Genomic DNA, 22,062 nt, shown 5'->3' on the forward strand with positions numbered 1-22,062 from the left:
TTCTCCCTTCAACAACTGTGCCATTCTTCTGCTCCCCCTCTACAACAAAACTTAACAATTTGTCTCTACTTGCTGTTTCTAATTTCCTCAGTTCATTTTTCTCTAGAACTCATTCCAATCAGCACTTTCCCTCAATACTCTACTGAAGATGCTCTTGTCAAGGTCACAGCTATATGGGTTGGTTCAATCCTAGTCCTCATCTTACCTAGCAATCAGCATCTTTGACAGAGCCCACCATTCTCCACATCTCGAAGGTCTTTCTTCCACTCACCACTCTCTCCTGGATTTTCTTCTGTCTCACACTGGCTTCCTCTCAGTCACCTTCTCTTTCTCTATTTGTCTTGCTAACCTTTGATCTGTAGAATGTCCTGAGATGATATTTTTGGCCTCATTTTCTTCTATCTACAGTAATTCCCTGGGTGAGCTCATCCATGTCACGGCTTCAAATTTTGTCTATATTCTTATTACTTCCAAGTTTATAATCCTTAAAGAGGACCTCTCCCTACTTTGAACTCTCTACTGTACATATTTACTAAGTTGTCTAACAGGCATTCCAAGTTTAGCATGTCCAGGGATGGAACTCTATCACTTGATCCCCCGTCCTGCTCCTCCCGAAATCTTTCCTAGGTCATGAATTCCATCTCCAGTCTCCTAGCTGGGACACCCCTCCTTCCCACCTTCTTGCACTTCTCTCATGCAAATACTGTTTGCTCAACCTACAAAACATTTCTCCACAAATCAGCCACATCACATCCCATCCCATCTATAGTGACTACCCTGATTCAGGTCATCAGCATCACTTAACTGGAATCATTTCACTAATCCGTAACAGGTCTTATGGATTCTGCCCTTTCTATAGTTCATCTTCATCTTAAATTCAAGAGTAATTGATAAAATACTTCTGCTCAAAATTCTTTCCATTACTTCCCAATGCTATCCTCTCCCTATGTCCCTAATTTCATCTCTGTCCCTAGCTCACTCCACCCTGGCCACCCGGGCTTTCTTCCTATTCCTAGAAGGTGTCAGGCTTACCCTGATCTCTGGGGCTTGCCTTTGGGATCAGGAATACTCTATTTCTGGAATATCTCCTCCCAGATTCTATGGGGCTTGCTCCCTCACCTCCACCAGGTCTTTGCTCAAGTACCACTCCCTTATTTTAAAGTGAAATACTTTCCCATTCTGGCATGTTCTTTCCGCATTATTATGCTTCATTTTTTTCTTTAGTGGTTGACAATCTAACACCCTATAGTTTACTTACTTTTTATCATCTGTCTCCATTTGCTAGAATGAATGTCAGGGAGAGTAGGAACTTCTCTGTTTTGTTCATTACCTTAGCTCCCTTGGCTGGATTGAACATTATCTGGCAAAGTATACACTCAATAAATATTTGTTAAATGAATAAACAGGTACATGGAAAATAAAAATGTGTGCATCTATACATGCAATTGATTAAAATTGTATAAAGATACTCTAAAAGGCAACAGAGATTAGAATAGGACCCTAGGATTAGAGTGAAAGGTGTATAAACAAGATTTATTACTACATATGCATATATATTTTTTAAGAGACAGGGTCTTGCTTTGTCACCCAGGCTGGAGTGCAGTGGACACGCAGCCCACATCACAGACCAGTGAAACCTGGAACTCCTGGGAGCAAGAGGTTCTCCTGCCTCAGCCTCCCAGGTAGCTGGGACTATGGGCATGCACCACCATGTGCCACTAATTGCATATTTTTTACTGTTTGGTGCTTGAGTCGTGTAAATATATTACCAATTTCAAAAAGCTATCAGAGTAAGAAAAGAGGTCTACTTGTCAGTCTTCTGATGCAGCAAGATTGCCAGAGTTTTGCTAGATTGGATACATGCCTCACCATGTTTATATTTCTTTATCCAAATCCTTATTGTTTTCTACTTCACCTTCGTCATATTTTTTCCGAAACCTTTAGCCAGTCCTTGTTGCATTTTCTCTGCTACTCTGATTGCACACTCTCAGTACCCAAATCACAAATTACTTCTGCAAGGACATCATTAGGGCCTTTGTCGGTTAACAGACAGTTGAGATTACTTTTCTATTTCCATTTATGAAGATTGCTACTGCAGCTGAACCAAAAGCCCATCAAAACCGTTCCAGTGGATTTAGCTGGGGCATTTATTTCCACAAAACACCAGATGGTTTAGAAAATTCAAATAATTCAGCAAAGATCCTATTTGGATGCCTAACAGGCAAAAAGGAAACTAACATTTATTCGCTCCTTACTATGTACCTGGAAATGACCCAGGAACTTTTCTATGAGTCACTTCATATCACCAAGATGTCATTGCTTTTAGCCCCAGGAATGACCCTATCTAAACAATTCCTACAGATTCTTCATATCTTAGTTTCACTGCCACCTCCTTTGAGAGGTCTTCCCTGATGCCTCCATTTGATTTAGTTTTTCTTTCTATGAGAGCAACCTATATTTAATTGTTAATTGCATTCTTCATGTGATTCTTCTTTTGCATTTTTTCACTCTATGTGTCTTGGAGGTAAGGATTCCCATGTGTTACTTCATGCTTTCTCTCCAGTGCCTGTCATGGTGACTTGCCCATAACAGATGGTCCGTGAAACCTTTTTGAATCAATAAGTAAATTAATTGATAAATTATTTACTATTTTCCATCTTCTGATTCTTCAGTAAAAGACAGAGTTACCCAGAACTGCCTTGCAGTGGGTAATTTTGCCTTGCAAAACATCGTATTTCTTTAAAAATTGAAACAAATACTAAAGAAATACTAAAACAAATGCTAAAGTAAATAAAAAATATTTCCCTATCTGCAAGGTGCCTGGCATGGATGTCCAAATGAATTCATAGCAGAACATGGTGCTTAAAGATAAAGAATCCCAGTGTAAAATAAAACATTTTCTTGACTAAGTTTTCAGTTTCATGATTAAAATACCTTTCACATCTGAGAGAGGAAAGGAGATAAGCCAAAATGTAAATGTCAAGATAAAATTGCTTATGAAAATGTAGTAGAGTTTAGTTTACAACATCCTATGGAGAATAAAAGTGTCTCTCCGACCAGTCCCAGCAATGGAATTAAGTTATGGCCATTATCTCATGGAAAAGCGTAAAATGTGTCTGACAAGTAGGATCTCTTAATGAGATGGGGCAGAGGAATTCAAAAACATCAGAAGGAACCTCATCAAAATGAGAGTGTATTCAAAAAACAACAAAAAGGCCAGGCTCAGTGGCTCAGGCCTGTAATCCCAGCACTTTGGGAGGCTGAAGTGGGTGGATGGTTTGAAGCCGGGAGTTCGAGACCAGCCTGGGCATCATGGCAAAATCAAATCTCTACAAAAAAATACAAAAATTAGCAAGGCATGGTGGCACATGCCTATAGTCCCCACTACTTCAGAGGCTGAGGTGGGAGGGTCACTTGAGCCTGTGAGGTCAAGGCTGCAGTGAGCTGTGATCATGCCACTACACTTCAGCTCAGTCAACAGAGCGAGACCCCAAAACCAACAAAAAATATGTGACACACAGGAATATTTCAGCCCCTGTCTCTCTCTCTTTGTGTGTGTGTATCTTTCTCTCTCTCTCTCTCAAACACACACACACACACACACTCTCATACACTCATGCCATTTTCTTGTGGCTGCCACGTAATATACAATGCTCTTGGTATTCTAGCGACCCTAGGTGACGATTAACAGGAGATGAAAGAGAAAGAAGAAGAGGAGGAAATGGAAAAGTGGAATGAGGAGGACACACACACACACACACACACACACAACATGCATGTGCACACATACACAGTCTCATTTGTTTTTCCAACAATATTCCTAGGTTGAAAGAAAGGATGGGGATTGCTATGATCATTGCAAGGATATAAAAATTGAAGTAGGAAAAAGGTAAAACAATGCACACAAGGTCATCACCTTGGACCAGGAAACTTCTGAAGCCTGGGCTGTAGATTTCATCAGGATGAGAATGTTCACTGTTACGTTTTCACAGAAAAGGATTCCCACTATTTTCCACATGCAGCTGCACTTACCATTTTAAGTGAAATAATTGTATATGTGCAAAGGTCCCGTATAGCTTTTCTAAAGTTTAACAATAATACTAAAAACTTACTTGAAAATCCAATAATAGTGCTTTGGTTTTTACCCAAAGGAGTGGAAAACTTATGTCTCTACCAAAATCTGCATGTTTACAGTAGCTTGACTCATAATCGCTGTAACTTGGAAGCAACCAATATATTCTTCAATAGGTGAATGGATAAATGAACTATAATACGCCCAGGCAGTGGAATATTATTCAGTACTAAAAAAGAAATAAGCTATTGAGCCATGAGAAGACATGGAAGATACTGAAATCCATATTAAAAGTAAAAGAAGCCCATCTGAAAAGGCTAGATACTATATGGTTCCAACTACATGATCTTCTGATAAAGGAAAATCTGTGGCGACAGTAAAAGATCAGTGGTTGCCAGAGGTCAGGGGGAAGTTAGAGATGAATGGGGAGGCACAAAGGATTTTTAAGGGCAGTGAAATTATTCTTTATGATACTATAATGGTTAATGTATATTATTATACATTTATCCAAACCCATAAAATGCACAATACCAAAAGTGAACCTTAATGCAAACTACAGACTTTAGGTGATAATATATATTAATGTAGGTTCATCAGTTATAACAAATCTACCACTTTAGTGGAGATTGTTGATCATCGGGGAGGCTCTGTGTGTGTGGAGGCAGGGACTATATGGGATATCTCTGTACTTTCCTCTCAATTTTACTGGGACCTTAAAACTGATCCAAAAATAGTTGCCTTTTTTAAAGTGAAATTAAAAAAAAATAACATAAAGCTAAGATTTTTCCAAACTATCAAAATAAAAAATAGATTTTTGAAGTATCATGCTTGAGGAAGGCGTGAATTTTCTTTCTGTTATTTCAAAAGGTGATTGTGACAGGACTAGGAGCAAACTGCCTCATGCTGGGACTTAGCAATGGCAACAAGGCTAAGACTGTTGCAGAGCTGTAGGACTATGAAAGAACGGGCTGGGGTTGCCAGAGTCGGGGCCTATAGTTATGTCTGTCACCTCACCATCAGAGCTCTGGTCTCTTCTGGGTGTCCTTTCCTACAGGGACCCTGGAGGTGAGATGCCAGATCTATGACAACTAAAGAACCATGAGAGGAGAGAGAGTTGCTTGTAGAGGCCACATAATCTTCAGGCCACAGATGGAACTGTGGTCTTTTCAGCTGACACGCATACAATTCCTACTACAACAAATCCCCTTTCAGTGAAAAGTAATAAATCTCCTTTTGTTTCAGGAATAGTTCTTTGGGATTTCTGCTTTTGCTTTCAGAAAACTCATATGAGAAAAATTGAATCCACATGGTTTGGTGAGAAAAAGATAGGCTAAATCATTAGTTGGGATTTGATCATCTAGCAAGTAGGCTAAAGATAGGACAGCAGGCTTGTATTTCAGACTAGAAATGCTTTTGTTCAGTGGGGATACAGAAGACCCAGACACGTCCATTCTTCCCTTTCCCAGGTTTTGCCAGCTTCATTCTCAGTTGGCAAATATCACATTCCAAGTGTTTACTACTTGAGATTTAATATAAATATGGCCTCCATAAATAGAGAGCAAAAAAACTATCGAAATAAACTTCTAATAATAAGCTGATAAGGAAAAATATATGCATACATAATTATATATATGAGCATGTATTTTTTTAACCAGAAACTACTTTTCTGTGTGTCCCATAAATGATATACTAGATACGGACTTTTTTTTTCACTTTAATTTGACCTGTCTTTAGTCTCTCATTAATATTCTATTCTATTCTCTGTCTTCCAAGGGTACAGCATAATGGTTACGTGCATGACATTTGCCCTGTGACCTCCTAGTTCACAAGAGGCTTCAGCCTCTACTGCTGGCTGATCTTTGGACAGTTAGTCTTACTACATGTAGGTTTTCTGGTCTATAAAATAGACACTAAAGTAATACTACTATGTTTCCTCTGAGGCCTACAGATAATCCCTATTCTATAATTATCAGGGTACCTGCTATGCAGTAAATGCTCAAGAAATGTTGTTATTGTTTTTACCTCTCCATGAATCCATTCCCAAGCTGTAAAACAGGGATAATATTCATACTTATATCACAAGGTTCTGTATGATTACATGAGTCAATATATGTATAGGTATCTAAAACATTTTTGGACTCAGAGTGTACAATCCATAGGAATTCACTATTGTTCTTCTCCCATTTCACCTTGTTCTTGGCCAAGCAATTTATTAGTTTTTAACACACCCTGTTTCTCTCAAATAATTTAAAAAGGAAAATATTTATCATAGTGAAAGGGCTGCTCAGGTTTCTTTTCCCAGATCTCTCCAAGGCAGTGAATATCAAACCTAAAAGCTAGCAGCTAATGACACGAATTAACAGCTCTTGCTCTGGACATAGTTGAGAGAACATTCCTCACACCTAGGTCTCACTTCTAATCTCAAATGCTTACATGGGGCACCACTCACTTCAGAAAAGTAGGTTATACTAGAATTAAAGTGACTTTTACTGGCTTAAAGACAAAATTCAGCGAATACAATTAGAAAGATGAATTTAGAAATTAAGAACATAAAAAGAATTTTATAGTGCCTCAAGAACTACAACTGACTTTTTAAAAATCTTTGCAACTTAACTGGGTTTGCCTTACTAAGTCTTAAATTCTGTGACGAGTTGGTTTTAGATTTGCAAAGCTACAACAGGCAAATTGGTTATTGTTTCCACTGGAAGGCAAATATGCAGGATTGGCTAGATGTGACAGATGAATTCTATTAAATTTCTATTAAATACGGAACTATCCAATGGAAAATCTCAATAATTTGAATAATAAATGCTATTTTCATTAGCTATGGATGAAAAGGAATTTAGAATGTAAATTATTTTAAAGGATCATCATCTCAGGAGCTGTGGACTGGTGCAATTGTATTTATTAAATAGATAAAGAAAAGTTATATGTGGTAGGTATGAGTTATTAATGTCAATGAATGAGTCATTATTTTTATTGTGCAAATCATTTTTTGTGAGTAGAAAGCATATACTAGAATATTTGCATAAAACACACAGCATATGCAAAATGTAATATATATAAAATATATATAGTAAAAAAGTAAAATTCTTTTAAGAACTATCTTGGATATATTGTTATGGTTACCTAATATAAGACTATTTTTCCTTCCCATTATAGTCAATCCATAAACCTATGTGTGGGAGACTGAAAAAGAAACTTCTGGCAGAAGAAAGAGTTTTGTGGTCTTTGTTGGCTTGGCCTGGAGAAGGGTTTTCTAACTCGACATGGGAAAGTTTTCATGAACATGACAACAGAAATATGAGTCCATTACTGAGTGAGATTCCCATCTATAAGAACGAGACATAATGAGGAAGTGACAAGTCACACAGGAAGCTGAGTTAATTGATTATACTCATACAGAACAGGGTAAGAATTAAATTTGTTTTGAAAAATTCGAATTTTAATGATAGTCAAGATACTGAATTTTCAGGTGTCAACTTTCTGTTGTGAGTTTTAAAATTTCTCTTTGTTATGTACAAATATCTTTTTACCCTAAAGCTATTTTTTTCTCCATTTCTGAATAGAACACTGGATTCTTCATAGACCCATGAGATCACTACTCTCCTGGTAAAATGCAGGAAAGGAAAAGAGCAAGCCATATGAACACCTTCTCATTTTTCAGTCCCGTTTGCAGACTAATGAACTTTATGCTAATGAACATTTGAACTAATGAACGTTTTCCTTGTCAGTATTAAATCCTATCAGTACCACCATCTCTAAATGATTACTGATCTCATTTTCGATCCAGAACTCTTTCCACCAAATACGTTAAAGTTAGTGCTTTTCCTGCTTCTCTCCATTCTCTCATCAGGCTCTGGATTCAATAATCACATTTGAAAACATCTGAAATGCTTTAACTTTGTTCTTTCTTTATTCCGCCCCACAGATTTGATTTTCCACATTTTCAATATTTACCTTATACTCTGGACATGTAGTCTCCTCTTCACCCTGAAAACATACAAGCTTACTTCTGATTTGACACATGTTTTCAGCATTACTCCACTTTGCTCTTCTCTTTTCTGCATATATATTACATATATATATACACACACACACATATATATATATATGTTTTTTTTTGAGACAGAGTTTCACACTTGCCCAGGCTGGAGTGCAACAGCGCAATCTCAGCTCACTGCAACCTCTGCCTCCCAAGTTCAAGCAATTCTCCTGCCTCAGCCTCCTAAGTAGCTGGGATTACAGGAGCTCGCCACCATGCCCAGCGTTTTTTTCTTTGTTTGTTTGTTGTTTTTTTTACTAGAGGCAGGGTTTCACCATGTTGGCCAGGCTGGTCTCAAACTCCTGACCTGACCTCAGGCGATCCACCTGTGTTGGTCTCCCAAAGTGCTGGGATTACAGGCGTGAGCCACTGCACCCAGTCTATGTATATAATAAATTCTATAATAATTTGAGACAAATATCAAGCCCTCCTCCTTCCATAATATCTTTCCTCTCTACTAGAATAAACCATAATTTCCTCCTTCTCTGAATTTCTGCACTTTCATACAGATATCATCAACAGGGAGGTAATCGTCTTAACTGGAGGTGTTTGAGCATAATCTCTGACCAATTGTTGACTGAACACTGCCAGAGCACTAAGATTCAGGCTGGAAAATAATAAATAAAGGAACAAATAAGTGAATAATTTCTAAAAATAAGCAGAGTGGGGACATTCGTGTTCATACCAGGTAGGGGAGACAGAATTCACAGATTGAATTCATGCATGTTACAAAAGAAAACAACCCTCAGAGAGAAAAGGAGTCAAAATCCAGAACTGACACAACATATTATCTAGAATGTCTCAAATTCAAACAAAAATTATAAGGTGTGCAAAGAGACAAAAAAGTGTGATCATATTTAGAGGGACAAAACCTGTCACTAAAGGTTGTATCTCAGTGTCACCGGTATTAGATTTGTCAGACAGTGACTTTAAAACAGGTTCAATGTGTTCAATGAATTAAAGGAAAATACACTTAAAGAATTAAAGGAAAGTATGTTAATAATTATTTAATGGCTCGGCTGTCTCAATAAAGAAACAGAAGTTATAAAAATGAACCATTTGGAAATACAGGTTGTATAGAGCAACAGAAGGATACAATGTAAGGTTATCTAAAGCAGTAATTGTGGCACTGCATTGTTGGGTTTATACATGAATATATAAGTGTAATACTGCATGTGAAATCAATAGCACAAAGAAGAATGAAGGAAAAAGATGGAGTGGATACGAGTTTCCATATTTTACCAGACTTTAGATAAAAATTATAACTGTATTTAAAAAAGCTAAGTAGAGAGGCTCTATAAGAAATTTGATACGACAGAAGAATCACCAAACTAGAAAAAAGATCAATAGAAAATACCAAGTCTAAAGAACACAGAGAAAAACAAATGAAGAAAAATAAAGGGAGTCCTAAATACCCGTGGAACAGCTTTGAGCATAACATTGTAGGTGTAATGTTATTTCTAACAGCAAAGGAGAAAAAAAGGAGAAGAAAAATGTTTCAAGAAGTGATGGCTGAAAACTGTCCAAATTTGACAAAAATCATTAATCTACAAGAAACACCGATAATCCCCAAAAAAATTAGCGCAAAAAGATTCACACCTAGATACAACACAGTTAAATTGTTAAAAGCCAAAGACAGAGAAAATCTTAAAAGCAGTGAGAGAAAACACAGGGGAATAAGAACAGATATAATAGCTAACTTTGTCAATCAGGGATTCTAAACAAACAAACAAACAAACAAACAAAAAGTTTTTTGTTTTTGTTTTTGCTTTTTTTTTTTTTTTTGAGACGGAGTTCAGCTCTGTCACCCAGGCTGGGAGTGCAGTGGCCGATCTCAGCTCACTGAGGTGCTCCCTCGGCCCGGTTCACGCCCATTCTCCCGTCTCCCTCAGCCTCCCAGTAGCTGGGACTACATGGGCGCTCGGCCACTGCCTCGGCTAGTTTTGTATTTTTTAGCAGAGGGTTTCACTGTGTTGCCAGGATGGTCTCTCACTTCCTGACCTCGATCCTCACCTTCCGGCCTCGCCTCCCAAAGTGCTGGGATTACAGGCTTGAGCCACCGCGCCCGGCCTGTTTTTGTTTTTTCTTAATGAAGGTGAAATAAAAACCTCTCCAGACAAAAACTAAGATAATTCATCATTTGGACACCTGCCTTACCAATTTTTTTTTTAATTACTAAAGGAATTTTGTAATATGTAGGTAAATATATAAGACTTAATGCAATATATTTTCTTTTTTCTTAACTTCTTTAAAAGACATAAGCTTGTATAAAGTATGTTTATAATACTGTACTGTTAAATATGTAATATATCTATATCTATCTGTCTGTCTATGTACCTGTGATGATGATTACACAAGAGCAAGTACAGGAAAAAGTAGATATAGCAGAGCAAAGTTTTAATAGTTGATCAGAAATTTGTTAGTATTATTTTGAAAGATACTATGATAAGGTCAGATGCACACTATAGTCTTTATAGTATCTACTAAGAAAATCAAGACAAGTATGAAAATGGCACACTGATTATATTTATTTAACACAAAGGATGGCAAGAAATCAGAAACAGAGGAACAAGAAAGACATGGGATAAATAGAAAACAAGTAGCAAAATAGCTGATATAAATCCAACCATGTCAATAATTACATTAAATGTGAAAGTACCAGACTTTGCACTGAAATAGCATAGAATGTCAGAATGAAGTTTTAAAAATTCAACAATGTACTGTCTAAAAAAGAAATATGCTTGATTTTAAAATATAGGTTGGAAGGAAAATAATGAAAAAATATATATCAGGTAAACAGTGACCACAGAAGTGCTTGAGTGGTTACACTATTATCAAATAAAAAAAAAAAAAAAAAAAAAAAGAAATATTACTATAGGCAAAGAGAGTTATTTTATAGTGATAAAAAGCTCATTACATTAAAATGATTTAAAAATTGCAAATATATGCATACCTTCCTCAGAGCTCCAAAATACATAAAGAAAAAAATTACAGACTTGAGAAAATAATTAGAATTAGACAACTTAGCAATAACAGTTAAATATTTAAATAAGCTAATTTCAGAGATTAATAGAAGAGCTAGATAGAAAATCAGCAAGTGTACAGAAAACTCAATTCTAGCAATCCATTTTATCTAACCAACATATACAAAATATTCTACCAAATGACTGTAGAACAGTTATTAAAGTGCACATGAAATATTCTTCAGGATAGAAAAAAAAGTCAGAAGATGTCTCAAAAAATTTAAAAAGACTGTTATCACATGAAGTGTCTTATCTGATCACAATTAAATATCTATTATAGAACCAGAATAACAACAAAGGAAAATGCCAAATATTTGGAAAGCAAGCAAACTTCTAAATAGCCCATAGGTTAAAGGAGAAATCACAAAAGAAATATAAAGATATATGAAATGGCACAAAGTAAAAGTTCAGTATATTAAAATTTATGGAATTCAGGTAAGCAGTGCTTGAAGGGAAATGTTCACCTTTAAGCACTTATATCTGAAAAAAAAGAAAGTTTTCAAATCCATAAAGTAAACTTCCACCTTAAGAAACTAGAAAACAGCAAACTAACTTAAAAACAAATAAAAGAACTAATAAGTATTATATTAGAAATCACTGAAACAGAAAACAAAAATAATAGAGAAAATCAACAAAATAAAAAGTTATTTGAAAAGATCAACAAAATTAACAAGACTTTAGCTAGACCAATTAAGAAAGAAAAAAAAAAAGAGACACAAATTAACCAAAATCAGAAATGAAGAAGACATCACCATCAACTTTACAGTAATTAAAATTCTTATAAGAGAATTTTATGAACAACTCTATGACATCAAATTAGATAACTCAGATGACATAAACAAGTTCCTACAAAGATACAAATTACCAAAACTGATGCAAACACAAATTTTTAAAGTTTGAATAGCTTATACAAAAGTTTATACACAAATGTTTACAGCAACATGAGTTCCAACACTCAAAGACTAGAAACAATCCAAATATCCATCAACTGGTGAACGGATAAACATAAGATATATACATCCAATGAATACTATTCTTCAATAAAATAGAATAATATATTAATGCATACTACAATATGTACAAACCTCAATTATTATACCTATCGAAGTTTAGGCTTAAAAACATATGTTGTATGTTTTATTTGTATGAAGTATTCAGAAAATGCAAATTTATGGAGATACAAAGCATAGTAGTGGTTGCCTATGGCTGCTTATAGGAGCAGGGATTGACCATAAACAGGCTGTAGAGAATATTTGGGGAATAAAGGAAGGTTCTAAAAAACTGGATTGTGATGATGATTGTTTAACTCCATATGAATTTACTAAAACTCATGGAATTATACACTTAAATTGAGTAGATTTTATGGTACACAAGTTATATTTTCATGAAGCAGTAAAAATAAGTAACATAGATGATGTTGCATTCTTTCCCATTGCAACTAGTCAGGAGCTTATGATGTCAGGTTTTTTCATTATTTTGGTTGGTCACTTGGTTCAGGTGGTGTCTGCTAGATATCCCAATGGTAAACACGCCTTCTATGGTCTGAATGTCTCTGACTCCCCCCACATTAATCTGTTGAAATTCTAAACTGGAATGTGGGACCTTGAGGGGTAATTAGATCATGAAGACAGAGCCCTCATGAATGCCACGAGTGCCCTTATAAAAGAAGCCTGAAGGAGCTTGTTTGCACCTTCTACCATGTGAAAACACAGTGGGAACATGTGCATAAACCAGAAAGCAGCCCTTACCAGACACTTAATCTGCTGGCGCCTTGATCTTGAACTTCCCCCATCTCCAGAACTGTGAGAAATAAGTGGCTATTATTTATAAGCTATGCAATCTACAGTATTTTATTATAGCAGTCCAAATAAACAAAGATAATATCTTTTCCATGGATAATTAATAAGTAATCTAAGGGGCAATATATTGATACTATATGAATGCTCCATTTCTAACAAATGGCTTGCTATCTTATTATATCATTTCTTCTTCATCTTCATTAGCTATCATCTTTCATGAAAATGAGCTCACTCTCCGCTCCATTTTCTTTGCGTATCTCTATGGACACCTATATTCTTTTTCATTTAATATGTTAGAATCGACCTATCTCTATTCTATTTTATAGACATATTGCCCTAATGTTGACCAGCTGGAGTCCCTTCAAGTTAGTTCCTTTTCCTTTTGACATGTCTGCATTAGCCTCTGAGCACTTCATTGCTTTCCAGCACAGCAAAATGTTCCACATTCATTCAGTCCTTTTCCTGACCCAGCCATTTCTCCATGTATTCCTGGTAGTTTTGGGTGGTTAATGGTGTTTAAAATCACAAATGATATCTTCTTTATTCTCCCTCCTCTCCGCCCAATTGGAACTCTAAAGAGTTGCTGAGTCCATAGTAAATATTTCCAATAAATGTTGGCAAGATTTAATCTCATCATAACGATCTGGGAACGCTTGAGAGTCCTGTGATGGATGTGTTGGTGAGCAAGAGGAGACAAGGGGGTAGACTCGAGCTCTAGCTGGCATTGCTTCATCGGGTAGCCTCTGCAGGTCAATACATAGTCAGATTTATTCTCTCCAACTGTAAAAATAATTACCTGCTTCTTAAGAGTTCTGGGAAAATTAATTTGCTAATGCCTTTAAAGAGGTTTGAAGATCAAAAGTTCTATGTATATGCTAATATTATTATCTTAAATGGGTCTCTTGCTCCTGACTGAAACTGAGATGGCTAAATCACAGTGTCATTGTAAAACCACGTACAATTCCCTATCACTTTAATGCCCAAGCAGTGCAAATCTGAATGGTGGCATTGCAGCAGCAACAAGCAAAATGCAGAACAGTAGGAGTGATTCTTGAATCTCAATATCTGGGTGTGCATTTAGTTGAACCAATATTCATTACCTCTCCACTATATCTATCTACTAAGTGTAAACTATTGGGACAGTCCCACTTTCTCATTTTATTTATCTTCATTCCTCTCTGAACTTATTACTTCTGAACTTCCAAAAATCTCCTGCAGAGGCCAGATAAAAGTGTGCAAAACAGATAATTATGTTACATTGAAGAGAAGCTGTCATGAGCAATGAGGACACCTGGTCTTAACCTCTGCTAATAATAGGATCTGACACTAAGTGAGGCAAGTCATTTCTCTGTGACCCTGGTGCCATGAAGCCGTGATGCTGTGGTTCTGGCTGTTGAGGCTATTGACTTTACATGAAGAACTGCAGAGACCCACAGCAAGGGCCAAGATATAATGAACAAATGAGAGAAAGGCAGGCTGGACTGTGTGAACTATACAGGGTAATACTGCAGCCTCTATTGGTTGGTCTTTAGTTGTTCACTGCCTACAGAGTCATGGGCATAGATAGATAATTGTGACTTGGGGCTATCAGATGTTTTAGTAGTTTGTCTGTAAAGGTGGTTGTGATAATTCTACCCTTCCACGTATGCACACCTCTTCTGCAATGTGATCTTGCCACTTCTCCCATAAAAAAAATGGGAAGGAATGTTTTCCCCTCCCAGGAATCTGAACTGACTTTGGAATTTACTTTAATCCAGAAAATGAAAATTAATGAATATTGTGTGACTTCCAAACCTTGAATTTAAGAGGTATGCAGCTTCTGTTCCAATCTTTTGGACACTGAGACAACATGTCGTAAAGAAATCTAGAAGAAAATAGCACACGGGGAGAGAGACCCAACCATGGCAACCTGTCCCTTCATCCTACAGAGCTGAGCCCATCATAGGATGAGTGAGCTCTAAGAAGACCAGCGGAGAATCCACCAGGTAAATAAGCAGCATAATCTTTCACTCACTAAAGTCTGTCCAGCAGCCCAATGTTAAATCCTCCTTTCAATAGGTCATTGTGTTAAAAGGAACCACTCATCCTCCTTTCAATAGGTCATTGGACTGTGGGTATGTTTTTAGACCTTTGAAAGACCATTATCAATCCTCAGTGTTTACTCTTGATAATACTCTTCAGCTATGAGAGGGTGCAGAGTTATAGGGTCCAGACACATAGCTCTGGGATAGAAATGAGGGCAGAACTTGTATCACCAAATGTGTTTGTCTGGGATTTCAGGACAGGTCACCTTAAAGCAGCAGGCTGATTAGGCAGGGAACAGCCACACAGTTTACCAATATACAGACCAACAAGGGAGTCAAGGCTGTAACATGATCATATCTGACAACAGTACAAATGAAGTGCCAAAAGCAATTGCCTTTTATACACAGGCAGATAGACAATCATCCGCCTTTGCCTTCAGAAACAGGTCCAGGCATTCAAGAAGGAGAAACGCTAAAAAGAAACGTGGCACTAATGTGTCAAATCTGAACAATGACTTTCTTGCTTAAAATGATGGCAAAACAGCTCCTGATAAAGAATGAAATAAACATCGCATGGGAATAATTGTAATGAAGAATATCTCACTCTTCATTGAAATATCCATGAACATCATCTTATACACTGTGAAAAATATAATTACAGAACTGACCCGGACTGGAAATGTGAAGAATCTACAACTAAAGACTGGCTTATTTGGATAAGGTTCCACTCTTTGCTAGTCAAAGAAAATTACCATGAAGTATTTTTGTGTCTTCTGCAATATATCCTATTTTAAAATATTGGAATATTCATTGAAGACTATCTAAACTTCTTAAGGAATTGCCCTGGTTGTGTTTTTTAAACTTCTTACTGTTGAGGATTAAAGACTGAAAACATTTCCTCAGATAGAAATTGAAGATATGAGAAAAAAAATAGATGCATCAGCAATGGTATTTCCAGCCTGCTACATATGTTGTGATTCTGTTCAGTAATAACAAAGCAACTTTCTAGATTCTCTATGTGAATATGATGGTGTGAAGATTTACATCTAGCTCAGCAAGGATTCTATGTGTCAGTGACACATATTCCTTTAGAATTCCGTATTCCATAAGAATTTTTGAAAATATAGATGTCGGGGTGAGCACTGTGAGATGTGAATCAAAGTAATAGCAGCCAGGAGCTATTAAGCATGCAGAGCTATTCAGTGCTTATTAATATATGGTAAGCTATATGAATATCTTACAGCTCACAGAGCAACCTAATGAGGTAGGTATATTTTACATTTTTGGGGGGGGAAAAAAAAGAGGCTCAGAGAATAAGGAATTTCTAGACATTCCGACCCAGGTACCACTTTGCCTCCAAAGCTCTTCCCTTCCTTGGATACATGTAGGAAACCCGGCTCTTTGGCCCCACTCCAAACCAACACACCAGGTGTAGCTCCAAATATCTCGATCATTACCAGGCTCTCATTTTTCCATGTCTCTCCTCCAAGTCATCAAAACCATCCAGCCCTGTTTTGTTTTTGAGTCACTGTTTAAAAGAGTAGGAAAATCAGTAACAAACTTATTCCGTCTTGAGAGATGTAGAACTATTCCTGTTTCTATATATTGAGGAACTGACATATTACTTTGTCTTCTAGTTTTTCACTTTTAATCATTCACTTAACTTTCTTTTTTTGAGACGAACTCTTGCTCTTGTCCCCCAGGCCAGAGTCCGATGGCGCAATCTTGGCTCACTGCAACCTCTGCCTCTCGGGTTTAAGGCATTCTCCTGCCTCGACCCCCCGAGTAGCTGGGATTACAGGTGCCTGCCATGACGCCCAGCTAATTTTTGTATTTTCAGTAGAGATTGGGTTTCACCATGTTGGTTGTCTTTTGGTAGAGATGGGATTTCACCATGTTGACCTCAGGTGATCCGCCAATAGAACAACTATTATGTGCAAGGTGCTATACTATGCATTAGATAATCAACAACAGGAAAAATGTAAATGATGCTTGCCTTAAACAAAGAATTACAGAGATAAATGCAGAACTATAAATGTGTATTAAATCCTACATAGAGAAATTTATGATGCTATAGAGCTACACTGTTCAATACAGTAACCACTAGCCAACTGTGGCTATTGAATTTAAATTTACCAAAATTAAATATCATAAGAAATTATTCTGTCACACTAAGTAACATTTTAAGTGCTCAACAGCCTCCTGCAGATATTAGCTACTAGATTGGAAAGCACAGATATAGAACATTTCCATTATTGCAGAAAGTTCTATGGAACTACTCTTATCCTTGTCTTTTCTTCATAACATTTAGAACTACTCTTTAGTTTACTTATAATTATTTATGTTTGCTTCATGTCTATCTATTTCACTAGAATGTAAACTTTTCCATGCCAGAAATTTTAATTTCTTCTTATTACTAGAGGTTTACTCTAAACTGTGCTTGGTTTGTCTAGAGCTCAACATCCATCTATCTCTTGCTAGATTCTCCCTTTACGCACAGGCCTTGCATGTGGTTTGACAGAGTAATGCTACCCATTGGCCAAGGTCTTCACCAACCATGTCCCAAACTGTATCTGGGCTCAATGTATGCTTTATTGAATAGCTTAGCTCCCTAGAAGAGTCATCCCTTGGAGTTGGTATTTTCCCCATCTCTCATTCTACTGATACCATCCCCTCTTCCTTTTGTTTCCTACTAGTCAATCGTGCTGCATGACTTGCTCCTGAGCATATCTGAGCTATGAAAGTCCTACATGCCCATTCCTGTACTTCCCAATGGCACAGTGGGTTGCATGAATGAACCTCACATACATCTTATTATAAAAGCACGTGAGCTGAACTTTCCATCTTAAACTCTCTTCATCCCTTCAAGGACAAGCGAGATGATTCTGCTCTGAGAAGCCCAAAGAAGAGATCAGAGAATAGAATTCAGTATGATGCTTAGAGAGATTCTCTAAGAACTTGCACCCTATGCCTGATGACCACTAAATAATGCCCTTTGTAGCTAGCATGGATTGTGCTGTACTGACTTGCTCAGTGTTTTTAGTAATTTGGACACTTGGTATAAGACTTTAGGAAAACAATTTAGAATATATAAAAACAGCAATAAAGCTGTCATAGCAATCTGACATAGATTAGATAGATAGAGGTATAGATATATGTAGATAGGGATGGATGAATAGATAGATGACAGATAAAGGTATAGGCATAGATATATGAATATAGATATATGTAGGTAGGGATGGATAAATAGGATGAATAGATAGACAGATTGATTGATTGATATAGGTATAGATATATGGATATAGATATGTATAGGTAGAGATAGATAGAAGATAGATAAAGGTATAGGCATAGATATCCAGATATAGATATATGTAGGTAGGGATGGATAGATAGATAAAGATAGATATAGGTATAGATATATGGATATAGACATATGTAGGTAGGGATGGATTAATAGATATAGATAGACAGATATGAGTATAGGTATAGATATATGGATATAGATATATATAGGTAGAGATAGATAGAAGATAGAGGCATAGGCATAGATATATGGATATAGATATATGTAGGTAGGGATGGATGGAGAGATAGATATAGGTACACATATAGATATATGGATATACATGTATATAGGTAGGGATAGATAGAGATCGATAGATAGATAGATGACAGATTTATTAATCCTCCTGTTCTCTTTTACCCTGCATCAAGAAGAATACCCCTTTGCTTCTCAGCCTTCTCAGGCCACCCCTTCTGTGACCCCCTCCAGTGAGCCTTTGGTAGACAATCTCCTACGCTCATATTAGATGCAAACAAGGTAATTGCTAAACTTAGAAAGACCAGAAAGTTATTGGTAAGAAGGGAGGAGGTGATAACGCAAGCTTCAGTGGACTGAATTGTATGGGCAATGAGAAGAAGGGCTTTAGTGGGGAAGGAGATTTTGAGGTTATGGTGGGGGTGGGGGTGTGCATGAGGAGGGAGAAATAGAAGTTTTCACAAAGAAGATGTTACGTTTTTTGCTGCTTATCAGAAATATTTAAAAAAATAAAGCAGTAAACATTTAAATTTATTTCCATTGTTTTTCTATCCTGAGCTGATTGTTTTTAAAAACTGGGCACTGTCCTGGGATGGGGACATTAAAAGAGATTTACATGGATGTATTTCTGATGTTCAACAGATAATTTGCCCAGAGAAGTTCAAAGAAAAACTATGTGCACAAAAACATATACCCAAGCCTTACTGACAATATCAGAATTTGGAGATATTAATGTTGCCATCAAATAGGAAATGAATCAAGTAAACTATGGTTCTCAACTGGCTACACACATCCACCACCACAACCCTACTTAACCTTTACTGAATTTCTCCTTTGCATCATTTTTCTAAGCATTTTGCATATAATAACATATTTCATTTCCACAGTAACCTTATGAGGTAGATGCTCATTATTGCCATTTTACAGATGGGACTATTGAGGTACAAATAAGTTAAGGACATTAATCAAGGTCACCAAGCCAGGAAGTCTTATTTCGGCATAGATGCTCACTATTGCCATTTAACAGATGGGACTATTGGGACACAAACAAGTTAAGTGCATTAATCAAGGCACCAAGCCAGGGAGTCTTTTTTTTTCCCCTTTGAGACGGAGTTTTGCCCTTGTCGCCCAGGCTGAAGTGCAATGGCGCAATCTCGGCTCATTGCAACCTCCACCTCCCAGGTTCAAGCAATTCTCCTGCCTCAGCCTCCCAAGTAACTGGGATTACAGGTACCCACCACCATGCCCAGCTAATTTTTGTATTTTTAGTAGAGACAGGGTTTCGCCATGTTAGCCAGGTTGGTCTCAAACTTCTGACCTCAGGTGATCTGCCCACCTCAGCCTCTCCAAGTGCTGGAATTACAGGCATGAGCCACTGTGCCCAGCTCACCAGGGTGTCTTATTTTGGTATCAGTGCTTTCTCAATCAATACACCACACTGCTGCAAATAGCATGCATGATGGACACGAGGCAACACATAAGAAAAGAATCATTTATGACAAGTTATGTGAAAATGCAGAACATTTTGTGAGTTGTTATAACCGCAGGCACTCATACGTATATGTGGATATGAGCTGGATCTGGAAAGGAATTGTGTTCTGGTGATGAGCTTATGGCCGATCTACCTGAATCTTTTGAACTTTCATAATATTATAATATGATTTTTACAAACAAAAGCATGAAGCCAGGGTAATCACACAAATGATAATTTAAAAGGCTATTTCAATTATTTACATTTCCTCCATATGATTGATTTTATATATTTACTTGAACAGGTTTTTCCTTGCTACTTTTCCTCTTTTAAAAATGTGTCACATACATCTTCTTCAATAGGATTTTTAAAGAAGGTAATTAAATCCACATATAAACATATGGTTATGTCTAGTTACACAATTAATGTTAATATATGGCATGTAATCATCATCTAATTGGAAGTATATAGCATGTGGTGACATAATTATAACATGTAATGATGGCAAGATCCTTATTTAAGCCGAGTGTAATGGCTGCAGTTTGAATTAGATTATTCTTAAATTATAATTTCCTAGTTGCTTTAAGAGTCCCTCAGGGACAGGAACAGGCTGAGCCATGCCTATTGTTAGGAAGAAAAAAGAAAACAATTTAAGTACCTAAGAAAATAAGGTGATCAGAAACGTGATGTTTTCTGTCCTAATCAGGCAGAAAAGAAAGGGTTTTAACTAAAGCATATTTTTGTATTATTTGTTAAATAAAACTTGCTTTCAAGTTGTGACCAAAAAAAATGTCACTTTAGGCTGACCTTTGGAATTCACCTCATCGGTCCACAGAGTATATCCATTAATCACAGAATGGGGTACAGAAGGAAAGCACTGTCATCCTGGTGATGTTCACCCCCATCCACAAGTCACTTTACTCTGGTCCCCCATGAGTTTTTTTCTGCACCAGACATCCTGTTACAAATGTCTTGTCCTTTGCAGAAAGTTCTGCATCTGAAAAGGGCAAAAGATGACATCCTCAAACTCGCAGCAATAATTGGAAGGAGAGACACGAACTCCCCGTTGCTCTGGAGAAAGTGATGAAAGTTCCCGGGGCTCTGGCTAATGACAGGAAACACATAAGTGGACAGAGTATCAGGTATCAAAAAATGAGTCTGGGAGTAATAAAACAAATTAGGGAAGGGAAAATGTAAGCTAAACGTGGAAGTGTCTCTTTGCGCTGAGCTGTATGAAGTGCAACAGCCTGCCACGGAGAAGAACCCTCTGAGCCGCCCACGTTTAATCAGTGCAAATCCCACAGATTTAGATATTGGAAATGAGAAGGAGCAGGACCTGCTGAACAAGTAGCTCTCAAACATGAGGTTGTGGAATATTTTTGTTTTGCTTTGATGCCTTAAAAGCCGTAAGCACGCCTCAGCATTGGGGCTGGGAGGCTTTGGAGTGGGCATTCTTTGTTTTTAAGTTGTTTCTGCTGAGTTTTTCTTCCTTGTTTTAAATGAACTGTTGGAAACTCCATCGGGAAACCCGCGGTTCTTGAAGAGTCAGTCCCATTTAGGAACAGTAGCTGAGGCCTTTGCTTTTTGTACCGGGTACTATTCCTGGAGGGTGGTAAGGTGGGCTCAGTGTTTCCAGGAGTGTTGGACTTGTGGCTTTGTCCCTAACCTTCTCCGTTAGAGTGGATGAGCCAATTTATCCCTCTAAATTGTATCCTCATATGTTAGATGAAGGTATGAATAAGAAAAGCTCTAAGCAACCTTGGACAAAAAATAGATCCTCTTGTTAGAAGCCTCCATGATTTGAATTCTAAGCTATCAGAAAGGGTGGCCTTATTGGGAGGGACTGATGGTAGCTTCAGCCTCCGTCAGCCTTGGGATTCCAATCTCTGACTTTGTTTAACTCCTAACAACAACATTCACTTAACCTGCAGGTTTGGGCCAAATCAGAACACATCAAACCTGCAGAATAAAGTGGAATGTGGCTCACGGCCATGTTGAAGTAGGAATTGTCATGATTTTATAACCAGATGAATCAGTCTCAATTTGGGGGTTCTTGTAGGCTTAAACCCACCAGGACAAACCCACCT

Source organism: Papio anubis, chromosome 7 (assembly GCF_008728515.1).
Source record: "Papio anubis isolate 15944 chromosome 7, Panubis1.0, whole genome shotgun sequence".
Classification (NCBI taxonomy): Eukaryota; Metazoa; Chordata; class Mammalia; order Primates; family Cercopithecidae; genus Papio; species Papio anubis.